At 36.9% G+C, this 12,882-nt stretch overlaps 1 long non-coding RNA gene across 1 annotated transcript; it reads left to right on the plus strand.

The window, feature by feature from the left end:
- Window positions 1-1,201: 1,201 nt before the first annotated feature.
- On the plus strand, window positions 1,202-11,258 carry LOC138171440 (uncharacterized). The gene is made up of 2 exons (XR_011170881.1): window positions 1,202-1,395; window positions 10,591-11,258. It is a non-coding gene; the product is annotated as an uncharacterized lncRNA (long non-coding RNA).
- Window positions 11,259-12,882: the final 1,624 nt, after the last annotated feature.

Below are 12,882 nucleotides of genomic sequence, written 5' to 3' on the forward strand. Positions count from 1 at the left end.
AGCCATCCCTCATGACCTGGAATTCCATTGCTTGGAATCTTTGCTTCCCAGAATCCCTTCCTTCCTTAAAAACCACCCTCTTTGAAATACTTAAGAACTCTGAGCACTAGAGATTCCAGAGAACCAATGATATAGGAGGTTGCCACTTCCTGACAGAGAGATGCTGAATGAGATACACTTTTGGACATGACAAATATGAAAATTTATTTTTCTTGTTTATGCATATTTGTTACAATTTTTTTTTTCCTTTTTGGGGGAGAGATGTTAAAGGGGTGAGAAAACAAATGCTTGTTAATTGAAAAAATATATTATTAAGAAAGACTCAGCTCAAACACTACCTTTCATGTGAGACCTTTTTTGTTCCCTGACTGCTAGTGTCCTCCCTAATTTTTTTCAAATCTGTTCTCACACACCAGCTGTATGACCCTGTACAAGTCACTTAATCTCTACCTCAATTTCTTCATCTGTAAAATGGGGAAAATAATAGCACCTCCCTACCTACCAGAGTTGTTGTAAGGATAAAATGAGATAATTTTTGTAAAGCTCTTAAACCATTAGATATAAATGCCAGCTATGGTAATGATGATTATGCATTTATTCTGTACCTATGAGTACAATGTAAGGAGAAACTACTTCATTTTATCTCCTTTCCATTCCCAGCTCTTAGCACAATACCTAGCACATAAGAGAAGCGTCATCAATGCTTGCTGATTAAAGAGATGAGGGAAACATACCCATAAAGAAGAATGTGCAAGGTGTGGGTTGACGGGGAGTGAGAAAAGGGAGGAGAGGGATGAAGAGGGCAGGAAGGGAATGACAGGAGGATACAGGGAGGACTCTGGTTCAGATTCTGCCTCAAACGTTTAGTGCTTGTGTGACCTTGGTCAAGGAACTTCAGTTGACCAGGCCTCCGTTTCCTCAAATGTAAAATGGGGGTGGGGGCAGAAGAGGTGGACTCTATCAGGAGAATGAGGAACGAGAGGGAAAGGGATGAGGAAGAGAAGGGAAAGAGGGGAGCCATGGGACGCCATGGGACGGAGAGCAACAAGGAATGCTGAACGTGGCCAAGACACGACCCCCCGAGTGCAAGACTAGTCCACAGCTAGAGTCGAGGAGAAACCTCCCTCCGGGTCAAAGGGCTCACTGGAGATGGGACGGAAGTGTGGAGGCTTAGTCCCGCTCCCGCCAGGGAGCGCTCCAGATCCAGTTCCTACCCCGCTTCCCCAATCCCCACTCCGAGGTTTCGTGGCTTCTCTAGGAAACTCGAAGGACCAGACAGTCTACTCGGTGGTCGACCCTCTAGGGGCGGGGTTTCCGGCGCAATCTCCATCCACGTTCTTCCGGCTGTTGAATAGCCCCGAAACTTCGAGGAAATCTCTCGGTGTCTGGTTTCCGGTTAGTGATCAACGGCTGTTCTTTAACGGCCTTGTTTCCCTTGTTTTCTAGTTTGAAAGTGGGTGAGAGGAGAAAAACGTGGGAAAGATTCCAACGGAAAGGGCGAAAACTTACATGAGAAGTTTTGTATCTAGAAGAAGGGGTTGCATCTCTCAGGATAAAACTTTTTGGCTGGAAGCGGGGCGAGCTTGGAGGTTATCTGGGGAAAAGGCCATTCAGTTGAGTAAAACAGCGCAGGACCGGGGTGGGGAGTGTACCGTGCGTGACCAGCCCTGCCCTTCCTCTGCCCTTCCTCTGAGCCTTTTCAGACACATCTGGAGCAAAGAGGCCAGTTCTGTATCTGGAGAACGCCCAGAAGAGAGGAGCCAGAATGGTGAGATGACTAGACACCACGTCCAGCGAGGAATGGTTGAAGGAACTGGGGATATTTAGCCTAGAAGAGACGAGTCTTGGCACATGGGAGTGCGGAGAGACAAGATCACCTTGTTTTTAAAGGTCTGCCCCGGGAAAGAGCACTTTCACGGTTAGACCCCCAAGGGGCAGAAGTAGAAGCTGAGGGTGGGAGTTGCAAAAGAGTAGATTTAAGTTTGATACAAGGAAAACCTTAACACGTAGAACTATTCAGAAATGGCATGATCTCTCTTGGGTGGCAATGGCTTCCTCACTGTTGGAGATCTTCAAACAGAAGCTAGACGAACAACATCTTAGAAACCATCTATTTCAGCCCCTTATCGGTACAGAAATCGTTTCTGGAATGAGAACTGGTCTTAGCATCAGAAGACTTTGGTTTGAATTCTAGCTTTGCCCCTCTTGGCTATATGACCTTGAACAAATTGCTTCACCTCTGTGCCTTATTAGTTTTGTCCCCTTTGAAATGGACATCATATTAACATTTCTTATCTCAGTGCAGTTCTGCAAATTCAGTATTCATTAAGAAATTTCTACCTGCTAGTCAATGGGAATGCTTTGCTTGGATATTATGATCAGTCAACAAGTTTAAATGCCAACTATGTGCCAGGCACTGTGCTAGTCACTGGGGAGATAGGTACCAAGAATGAAATGAAATGAGTTTCTATACTTAAAATGATCTTTTGTTCTAATGGAAGAGACAACAAATATATGTAAAAATATATACAGCTTAAATATACAAAATACTTAAATATAAGGAAGGAAGGCATCAGCAGTTGGGGCCAGGTAAAGAAAAGACTTCATATGGAGGAGGCTATCTGAGCTAGATCTTAAAAGAGTAATTCAGTGAGGGGCAGGATAGTGAGAGGTTAAAGAGAGTGTATTTGAGGCATAGAGTTTGAAGGTTCAGAGACAGGAAGGAGATGGAGGGTCATGAGTGAGCAACAGTTTGGCTGGATTGTAGAATGCAGAGAGAATAACATTCAGTGAGCCAGGAAGGTACATTTAGGACCAGGTCATATAGTACCTTAAAAGCTGAACAAAGGAGTTTATATTTTATTCTAGAGGCAAGAGGAAGCCACTGGAGTTGGTTTAGTAGAACAGTCACATGGTCACATATGTGCTTAAGTAAAATGACTTCAGTAGGCAAGTAAGGTTATGATTTGAAATTGTGAGAAACTTGAAACAGCAAATATCCAATTAGGGTGTTTTGATAATCTAAAAAGTCAGACGTGAGAGATATTGTGAAGGTGGAAATGGTAAGACTTTGCAACTGATTGGGTATATGGAACAAGGGAGAGTGAAGAGTAGGGATGGTGATACATTGACTAGAAATGGGAAAGTTTAACAGGTTTTAGGGGGAATGGTGAGTTCATTTTTAGATATGTTGAGCTTAAGATGTTTATGAGACATCCTGTTTGAAATATAGGCAACTGATTATACAGAACAAAAGGTCAGGAGAGGGACTGAGACAGGTTATATTGATCTTGTAATCATTTGTGAAGTGCTGATTGTCAGACCTAGAGGATCTGATAAGGTTATTAAGAAAGAGAGTATAAAGAGAGAAGAGGGAGAAGACTAGAGGGTACAGGATCAAGTGACATATACAAAGATTTGTCAACTCTAAAGTGTCATATAATAACAGTACTAGCTAATGTACAACACTTACAGGTTTACATATATTATCTCATTTCATCCTCAGCAAGTTGTCTTTTTTTGTGAAGTTGTCATATGTAGGTTAAAGTAATTCAAGGTTCTTTCAAAGATAACAGATAACTGTTCTATGGTCCTATAATTATTATCAAATGAGGCATAAGACCAGGAGATATTTCCTCACAAAGGTGTTTACCACTGTCATGCAGAATGAACATAATCCATTGAATGTGCATAATTCAAATGGAAGAGAGATCCTCTTAATAATAAGGTCTTCAGATACTCTTGTTTGCCAGTAATAGTGTATTGATTGCATCAGTTTCTGGAATACTGAAAAACTTCTTTAATAAGGTCTATTATTCATAAACGAGTTCAGCCTAACTATCACTATAGGACAAACCAAGTAGATAAAGAATGCCTATTGTCCAGGCTGCTATGCAGTTGAATGGGGGCTGATGGAGAAAAAATAATAACAAAATTCATTGGGAAGAATAAACGGTCCAGAATATCCTATCTAGTTTAAAGAAAGATTTGACTCCACTATTTGCCTTGATAGAATCTCCTTATGTGTGCCATCACTAAGGGTCACCACATTTCTTTAGTTTTATGTTTATTCTGCCAGAAGCTCAGTCTTCTCCAAAGTAAACTACTTAAGGTCAGGGATTATTATGTCTTATTTTATCTGTGCATTCCAGTCAAGGAGCACAAGACCCTGTGCAAAAGTTTATTTTAATTGATTTTTATAGTTTTCCAAATTAACTATTTTTTTCCTCCCTTTTACTTATTACCTTGAGACAGCTAGGTGGTAAAATGGATAGGGCCCTGGGCCTAGAGTCAGGAAGACCTAAATTTAGCTCTGACCCCAGACATGGACTAGCTGTGTGACCCTGGGTAAGTCACTTAACATCTATTTGCCTCAGTTTCTTAAACTGTAAAATGGGGATAAGAAACAGCACCTATCCCACAGGGTTGTTGTGAGGATCAGATGAGATAATATTTGTGAGGCACTTAATGCAGTGCCTGGTATAAAGTAAAGGCTATATAAATGCTTATTTCTTACCCTTTCTCTCCCCATTTGGACAGTAAAACAAAAAAAAAATGAAAGCCTCATCATAAATATATTTAATTCAACAAAATAAATTCCCACATCAGACAGGTGTAAAAATGTATTACTCATTCTACATTTTGAGTCCCTGACCTCTCTGGCAGGAGGTAGATAGCATGCTTTATCTTTTGAAATTATCATTTGTCCTTGCATTGAACAGAGTTCTAAAGTCTTTTAGAGTTGTTCTATCCCTTTCCTCATTGATCTTTTTAGGCTGTAGACCTGGTAGTGATAATGATGGGTCAAAGGGTATTCATAATTTAAGTGACTTTTAGGACAGAATTATAAATTGCTTTTCAGAATAGTTGAACTAATTCACAGCTCTATCAACAGTATATTAATATGCCTATTTCTCTATAGTTCCTCGACCATTTGTCATTTTTCTTTTTTTTTTTTGGCTATCTTTTCCAGAATATGGGGGTGAAGTGGAACCTCAGAGTTGATTTAAATTGTATTTATTAGGTGTTGCAATTTACTAGCCATGTAACCTAGGGCAAGTCACTTAACCCCAATTGCCCTTCCCATCCCCTTCAAAAATGAAAAAAAAAATAATAAATTTGTATATATTAGTGAGTTGAAGCATTTTTCATTTGATTGTTGATAACTTGGATTTCTTAATTTGAAAACTTACTGCTTTTGTATCTTTTGACTATTTAACTATTAGGGAATGACTCTTAGTCTTATAAATTTAGCAGTTAATTATATAGCTTGCATATGAAACTTTATTAAAGATATTTTCTGTAAAGATTTTCCCTATTTACTTGTTTACCTTCTCATTTTAACTGTATTAGTTTTGTTTGTGCAAAAATTTTTTAGTTTTACATAATCTAAATTGTCTATTTTATCTTCTCTGGTCTTCTATATCTGTTTTTTGGTCATGAGTTCTTCAGCTATCCCTATATCTGAAAAGTAATTTGTTCATTGCTCCTCTGATTTTCTTTTGTTGTCATGTATCCATTTGGAGTTTATCTTGCTATGTTGATTTATACTTGATTTCTGCCAGATTGCTTTTCAGTTTTCATAGTAGCTTTTGTCATGTAACTGAATCTTTACTTCAGGAAATCAAGGTCTTTGGGCTTATCAAATACTGTGTTACTATATTCCTTTCCTTATGTTGTTTATCTAATCTGTTCTACTGATTGAACCTTTTATTTTTTAACCAATAGCAAGTCTTTTTGATAATTTCTGCTTTCTAGTACAGTTTGAGATCTGATACTCCTAATTCCCCTCTTTTTCACCTTTTTTTTCATGAATGTTCTTGAGATTCTTTACTATTTGCTCCTCCAGATGCATTTTGTTATCATTTTTTAAAGTTCTATAGAATAATCCTTTGGTAGTTTGAATAGTTTTGGCGCTATATTGGTAATTTAGGTAGGTTTATCATTTTTATTATATTGTCTGAACCTACCCATAAGCACTTTATATTTCTCCAGTTATGTAGATCTGTCTTTTATTTCTATACACATTATTATAATTGAATTAATATAGTTCCTGGGTGCATCATGATAGATACACTCCCCAGTATTTTATACTAATATACAGGAATGTGGAGCCAGAGCCAAAATAGTGGAGAATCAGGAAGAAATACATTGTGCTCCTCTCCTCACTGCCCCCCCCCCACCTCAAAAGGTCAAAAAATATACTAGATTGAATCCTGATCAGATAACCTAAGGGAAAAAAATGTTATTTTTCTAGTCCAGGTTGGTATAATGAATCCAAGAGGTCTTTGATACTAGGGGTTGTGACAAGCCACGAACAGGTGCAAAATATTCCATAGCTGTGCACCAGAGCAAGAAGAGGTCTCATATCCAACATAGAACACCCTAAATGTGTGCGGAATGCAGGAAAAGGTACAAACTGGCAGCTTTTTTGCTCACTACCCAATTTTAGGTTACAGATTCAGGATGGACTGAGAAGACCTATCCCTGTGTGAAGTGTTCTAAAGTAAGGAGAAGTCACGAACCTCAGGTATGCTTTGAGCAAAATGCAAGTTCAAAAGCAAGCAGCAGCTAAATGTCTTAGACCCAAGGAGTAGAGCAGGGTCTTTGTTCCAAGGTTCTAGCCCAGTCTGAAGATTGCAGAACAATAACCAGAGAAGGAATGCAATACAGAAGGGGAACCTGAAGTTCTGTTACTCTGAACCAAAAGAGCTTTCCAAGTGGCTAAAAATAGCTGAGTGCATCAGCAGTCTACTGGAACACTAAAAAGGACAAAAAAAAAAGCCCATGAATGTGGGCTTATAGAACTCTGAATTTACAGAGCTCAGACTTTGGGAGTAGCAATCAGACTTGGTCCTGGATCTGACCACTTGTGAACACTGAAAGCTTACAAGTCCTCAGACAGAGCTGTCTTTGAGATACTGAAATAACACAACACTTAGTTCCCCAAGAAAACAGCAGCAGATCCTACCCAGACTTTTTCTCTAGAATTGCAGTGAGCCTGGTCCTAACATAAAGCCCAAAGTCAGGAAGTAGGATGGAAGAATGAACAAACAAAAAATGAATCCCACCACATAGAGGTATTATGGTCACAGGAATGCTCAAGAAAAAAATCCAGAAGAGACTCCAGAATGGCTATAAGCAAACCCTCAAAGTTGGGTTCAACCTGAATTCCAGAAAGAAATTAAGAGGTTTTTTTTTTAAACTTATGTTATTATGAATGGAATAAGACCACTTGAAGAGAAAATGAGAGCTATGGAAGAAAACTTTGGAAAGGGAATTGATAACTTGACACAAAAGATACAAAATCTTGTCCAAGCAACAGACTCCCTGAAAATTAGAATAACTCCATGATACAAAAATAAATTTTAAAGGGGCAGCTGCATAGTACAGTGAATAGAGTACCAGCCCTGGTGTCGGGACGATCTGGGTTGAAATCCTGCCTCAGACACTTGACACACTTATTAGCTGTGTGACCTTGGGCAAGTCACTTAATCCCAATTGCCTTGCTTTCTCCCCCCTCCAAAAAAAATGTCCAAATTATTTCGGGGGCAGCTACATGATGCAGAGAACAGAGTACCAGCCCTGGAGTCAGGAGGACCTGAGTTTAAATTCCATCTCGGACACTTAAATTCTTACTAGCTGTGTGACTTTGGGCAAGTCATTTAAGCCCAATTACCCTGCCCTTCACCCCCCCAAAAATATTAAAATAATGAAAAAAGACTGAAAAAATAGAATATAAGCTATAGCAAAAACAACTGGACTGGAAAACAGATTGAGGAGAGATAATTTAATTATCACTGAACTGCTTGAAAGCCATGACCAAAGAAAGAACCTAGACATTGTATTTCTGAAAATCATAAAAGAAAATGGCCCAGATATTCTTGAGAGCAAAGTGGAAATAGAAAGAATCCACCAGTCACCTTGTGGTATAAATTCTCAAAAAATCCCAGGAACATCATGTCCAGAATCCAGAGCTTCCAGATGAAATTTAAAATGCTGCAACCAGCAGGAAAGAACTTAAGTGTTGAAGAGTTTCCGTCAGTATGACGCATGATTTTGAAGGAAAGAAGAGTTTGGAAAGTGATATTCCAGAACACATAGGATGTAGGCTTATGGCCAAAAATATCTTATCCAGGAAAAGCAAGTATAATCCTGCAGAGGAAACTAAATGGATTTTTTTAATTAAATAGATGACTCCAAAGCATTTCTGGTAAAAATACTTTGTAGAAACTTTGAGGTTTCAGACACAGCAGTTAAGAGTAACATAAATATGGATGGAAATGATAAATGACTAAATGAAGATAAACTCTTTATATTGTAATATGAGGAGATAATACATGTGTCCCCTCAGAACTATATCCTCATGAGGAATCATAAAAAGAAGATAATTAGGGGATCTGGGAGTGGCTCTTATGTTTTGAGTGGAATAGGAGGGAAAGAGGAATACACTTGGGGAAAGGCAAGAGAAAGGAAAGATGGAGAAATTTATCAACCTCACTCATCTAAACTGGTCAAAGAAGAGAAGAATGAACAGTTGGTATAGCAATATTTGTCCCTAAACAGGGAAAAGGAAAGGAAAAGGGAGAAGAAGGAATAATTGGGAGGGCACCTTAAAGTAAGGTTTACTCTGAATTAAAACAAATTAAAACAAAAGGATGTATAGAAATCTAGCAGCTCTTTTTTTGTGGTGGCAGAAAATAGGAAACAGGATGCCCATTATTTGGGAAATGCCTGAACAAAGTATGGTATATAAATGTTATGGAATACTGTTGTGCTAAGAAATGATGAAGAGGATGGTTTTAGAAAAACCTGTTAAGATTTGTATGAACTGATACAGAATGAAGTGAGCAGAGTTATGAGAATAAGTCATACAGTGACTATACTAAAGACAAAAACTTTTAAAGACTTTGAAACTTAGATCATTATAATAACCAACTATGATTCTAGAGGACTCATGATAGAACATTATATCCACATCCTGATATATGAAAAATTCAGTGTGCAGATGGGGCATTTTCTTTCATGGACATTTTCTTGGACACTACCAATGTTGGAATTTTTTGCTTGACTATATATTCATAACAGATTTTTTTCCCTTTTTTAAAAATTTATTTTAATTTTTAAATTTTTTTTGCTTTTTTTTTTTTTGGAGGGCAGTTGGGATTAAGTGACTTGCCCAGGGTCACATGGCTAGTTTTTCTGTTAAGTGTCTGAGGCCAGATCCAAACCCGGATCCTCCTGACTCCAGGGCCAATGCTCTATTCACTGCGCTACCTAGCCACCCCTCTTTTCCCTTTTCAATTGGCAAGGAAGGATAGATGAGAGGGAGACAAATTTTACTGGCTTAAAAAATTAACATTTAATTTAACAAAAGATATTCAGGAATGCTGATGTGGATTTGTTTTATATGCTTCAACTTTGTAGAATTTATTAGTCTCAGTTAACTTAATTGGCTCAAGTTTTCTCTGTCAACCAACGTATTTGTGAAAAGTAGTAAATTTGGTATGGCACAGTGAATAAGGTACCAGCCCTGGAATCAGGAGGACCCGAGTTCAAATCTGGCCTCAGACACTTAACACTTACTAGCTGTGTGACCTTGGGCAAGTCACTTAACCCCAATTGCCCTGTCCTGCCTCCAAAAAGCAAAAAAAAAAAAAAGAAATAGAGAAAAGTAGTCAATTTGTTTTTATTCATTTGCTTGTCTTCTTTCTCAGTGCTATTGCTAAGATCTGTTATACTGTGTTGAGAATAGTTATGATAATGGAAATTTTGCTTTGTCCTTTATTTTGCTGGAAATGCCTCTGACTTTTTCTCCATTGCATATAATAATTGCTCTTGAGTTTGGATAGATGCTATTTGTTAGATTAAGAAAAAGTTCTTATGTTACTCTACTTTCTTGCATTTTTAACAGAAATGGATATTGGCTTTTGTCATAAATTTTTCAGTATTTATTGATATGATCATGTGGTTTTTATTTGTTATTAATATGGTTTAATGTATTTATAGTTTTCCTTATATTGAACTAGCCCTAAATTCTTGACATAAATCTAACTTGATCATAATGTGTAATCTTTCTAATATATTTTTTGTAACCTATTTGCTTACATTTTACTTAAAATTTTTTGGGTCATTGTTCATTAGGGATATTGTTCTGTAGTTTTCTCTGCTTTGTCTCTTTATAGTTACCAAATCCATATTTTTATCATGGAATGAATTTGGAAATGTTTTTTCTTAGTTTTCCACATGTTTATTTATTATTTGAATTATTTAGCTACTTGATACAATTTGCTCATAAATTCTTCTGATTCTGAGTTCTTTTTTTCCTTTGGAAGTTAATTTTTGGCTTGTTCAATTTTTTTTTCTAATACTGTTTTTTTAGAAAAAGTCTTTTATAAATGGTAGTTTAATTGAATTGGGTTCAGCTCTTCATTTCCAGACTAACTCAAGATTACAATGAAAAAATTTAAACTATTAAAATAAATTACTTCCCTTATGTATTAATATCAATAAATATTTTTATATTATTCAAATAGTTGCCTATCAATATAGGAAACATAAGACATTAATTTTTCTGTTTTATTATTTCAGATTCTTTTGAAGGGGTCAAGAATCTTCCTTTGACTCCAGATGAGAAATTTTCTGAAGGAGTTGTTGTAAATGCTCCTAAAAGGTGATCCTTTGACTTCTGTGTATGGAGAAGCCTGTGAACCATTAGAGCAAATTATAGACAGCCAAGAACTCATGTGGGAAAAAAATAAGGAAATTCCTTTCCCAAAAGAGAAGTTTTAGGAGAGATTATTTGTCTACGTTGTTCTTCCACTACAACCTCAAGAATACAGGTTAAAAATTTCACATACTATTTATACCCTTTTGGACATCAGATAATGTGTACTGGGAAGCAACAATGTAAATGCCATGAAGACGGGAACATCTTTAACTAAATTTCGAACCTTAAATAATGTCAGGAAATTCAAACAGGAGAAAAACATTTTACAAGTATGGGTAAAACCTTAACTCACATCTTATACATAGGCAAATTAACACCAGAGAGAATCTTTATAAATGAATATAGAAAAACCTTCAGTAGGAATATAAGGGTTACTCAACTACTGAGAATTCATAGTATGAATAATCCTGTTACTGTAATAAATGTGGGAAAGCTATCAATTTAATGTCATAACTCATGTAGTGCCATTGCAAATTTTATGTGACTCCAGAGGATTCATACTAGATGAAAATAAACCTTACAAGTGAAATTAATGTAGTAAAGTGTTCAGTTGTAGTGCAAACCTGGTCCAAATCCAGAACATCTGGAGAATACATTAGAGAAACCCTATCATGTGATGAATGTGCGTAGAACTATGACAACTTCAGAGAATTCTTACTAGATAGAAATCCTATGAGTATAATGAATGTGGGAAAGTCTTCAGTTAGAAAGCCTTATTCTACTTAAAACATACCGGAGAAAAATCCTATCTTTGCAATGAATTTTGGAAAGCATTCAGTGAGAGTGTATACTAAACATACTAAATTCAGTTAAGAGTGCAAATTTTATTCAACTCTGGAGAATTCAGACTGGTGAGAAATTTTATCAGTATAATGAAAGTGGAAAAGCCTTCAGGTGAATTTCAGAATCTTTCAATTCCAGGGAATCAATACTCTGGAGAAATCTTTCATTGTAATGAATGTGGAAAAGCTTTCAGTCAGAGAGCAAGCCTTATCTCAATGGAATTCATAATGGAGTGAAATTTCATAATTTTATGAATGTGTGAAAGAGCACTCAGTTGGAGTGCAAACCTTACTCAACTCCAGAGAATATATATTGGGAAGAAATCCAGTTAGTGTAATGAATGTAGCAAAGTCTTCAGGGAAAAGCATTAGTCAGCTTAAGAAAATTCATACTAGAGAAAATTCCTTAATGCATTGAATAGGACTGCAAAAATTTAACTCCAGAGGCTTCATACTGGAGAGAAGCTCTGTCTGTAATGAGTGTGACAGTATTCTATAGGAATACAAACCTGATCATACTGGAGAGAAATTCTATCAGTGCAATGAATGTGGGAAAGTCTCCAGTTAGAAAGTGAGATTTAATCTACTTAAAAGAATTATATGGGAGAGATCTTGTAATGAATGTGGGAAAGTCTTCAGTTAGAAAACCTTATTCTACTTAAAAGAAAAATGCTGGAGAGAAATCCTATCTTTGCAATGAATTTTGGAAAGCATTCAATGGGAGTGTATACTAAACATACTTAATTCCTTAACTTGCACTGTCAAGAAAACCTTATCATTGTAATGAATGTGAGGAAAACAGAAAGTCTTACTCAATCCCAGAGAATTTACATTGTTGGGGGGGGGGGGGACCTTTTTCATTGTAGTTTTCATTTGAAGTGGAAATCTTAACTCCAGAGAATTCATACTGGTCAAAAACCCTTTCAATGTAAGGATTGGGGAAAGCCTTCAGTCAGAGCTCAATTTTACTTGTTTGTCATAATTTATACTGAATAGGAATGGTTACTGTTCATTGTAACTGTTTTTGGTACTTTGAGATTTTCACAAAAGGGTATTGGGTAGTTACGACAAAAGGAATAAGCTTTGATATGCACCTGAAAGTACATTTTGCTTAACGTAAAGGAAAGCTTGAGGCCTGAAATAGGAAAACTGGGAGCAAGAGGAAAGAAGGAAGGGGAATATAGGGCAAAAAATGCATCAAGATCTCAGCTTCCAAAAAGAACCTACAACTGCATCTCAGTCAGCCAAAGGAACATGATTCATCTGAATCTCAGCTATCAAGGAGATAAGGTGGAAGGGTATAATCAAGACTTGGGTGCGATGTTCAAGCTACAGCATAAAGAAGGAAATTCATTGACTTAAGACATCTGA

Source organism: Petaurus breviceps, unplaced genomic scaffold, assembly GCF_028583685.1.
Source record: "Petaurus breviceps papuanus isolate PSGF00001 unplaced genomic scaffold, PetGlider_PUasm1.0 441, whole genome shotgun sequence".
Taxonomy (NCBI): domain Eukaryota; kingdom Metazoa; phylum Chordata; class Mammalia; order Diprotodontia; family Petauridae; genus Petaurus; species Petaurus breviceps.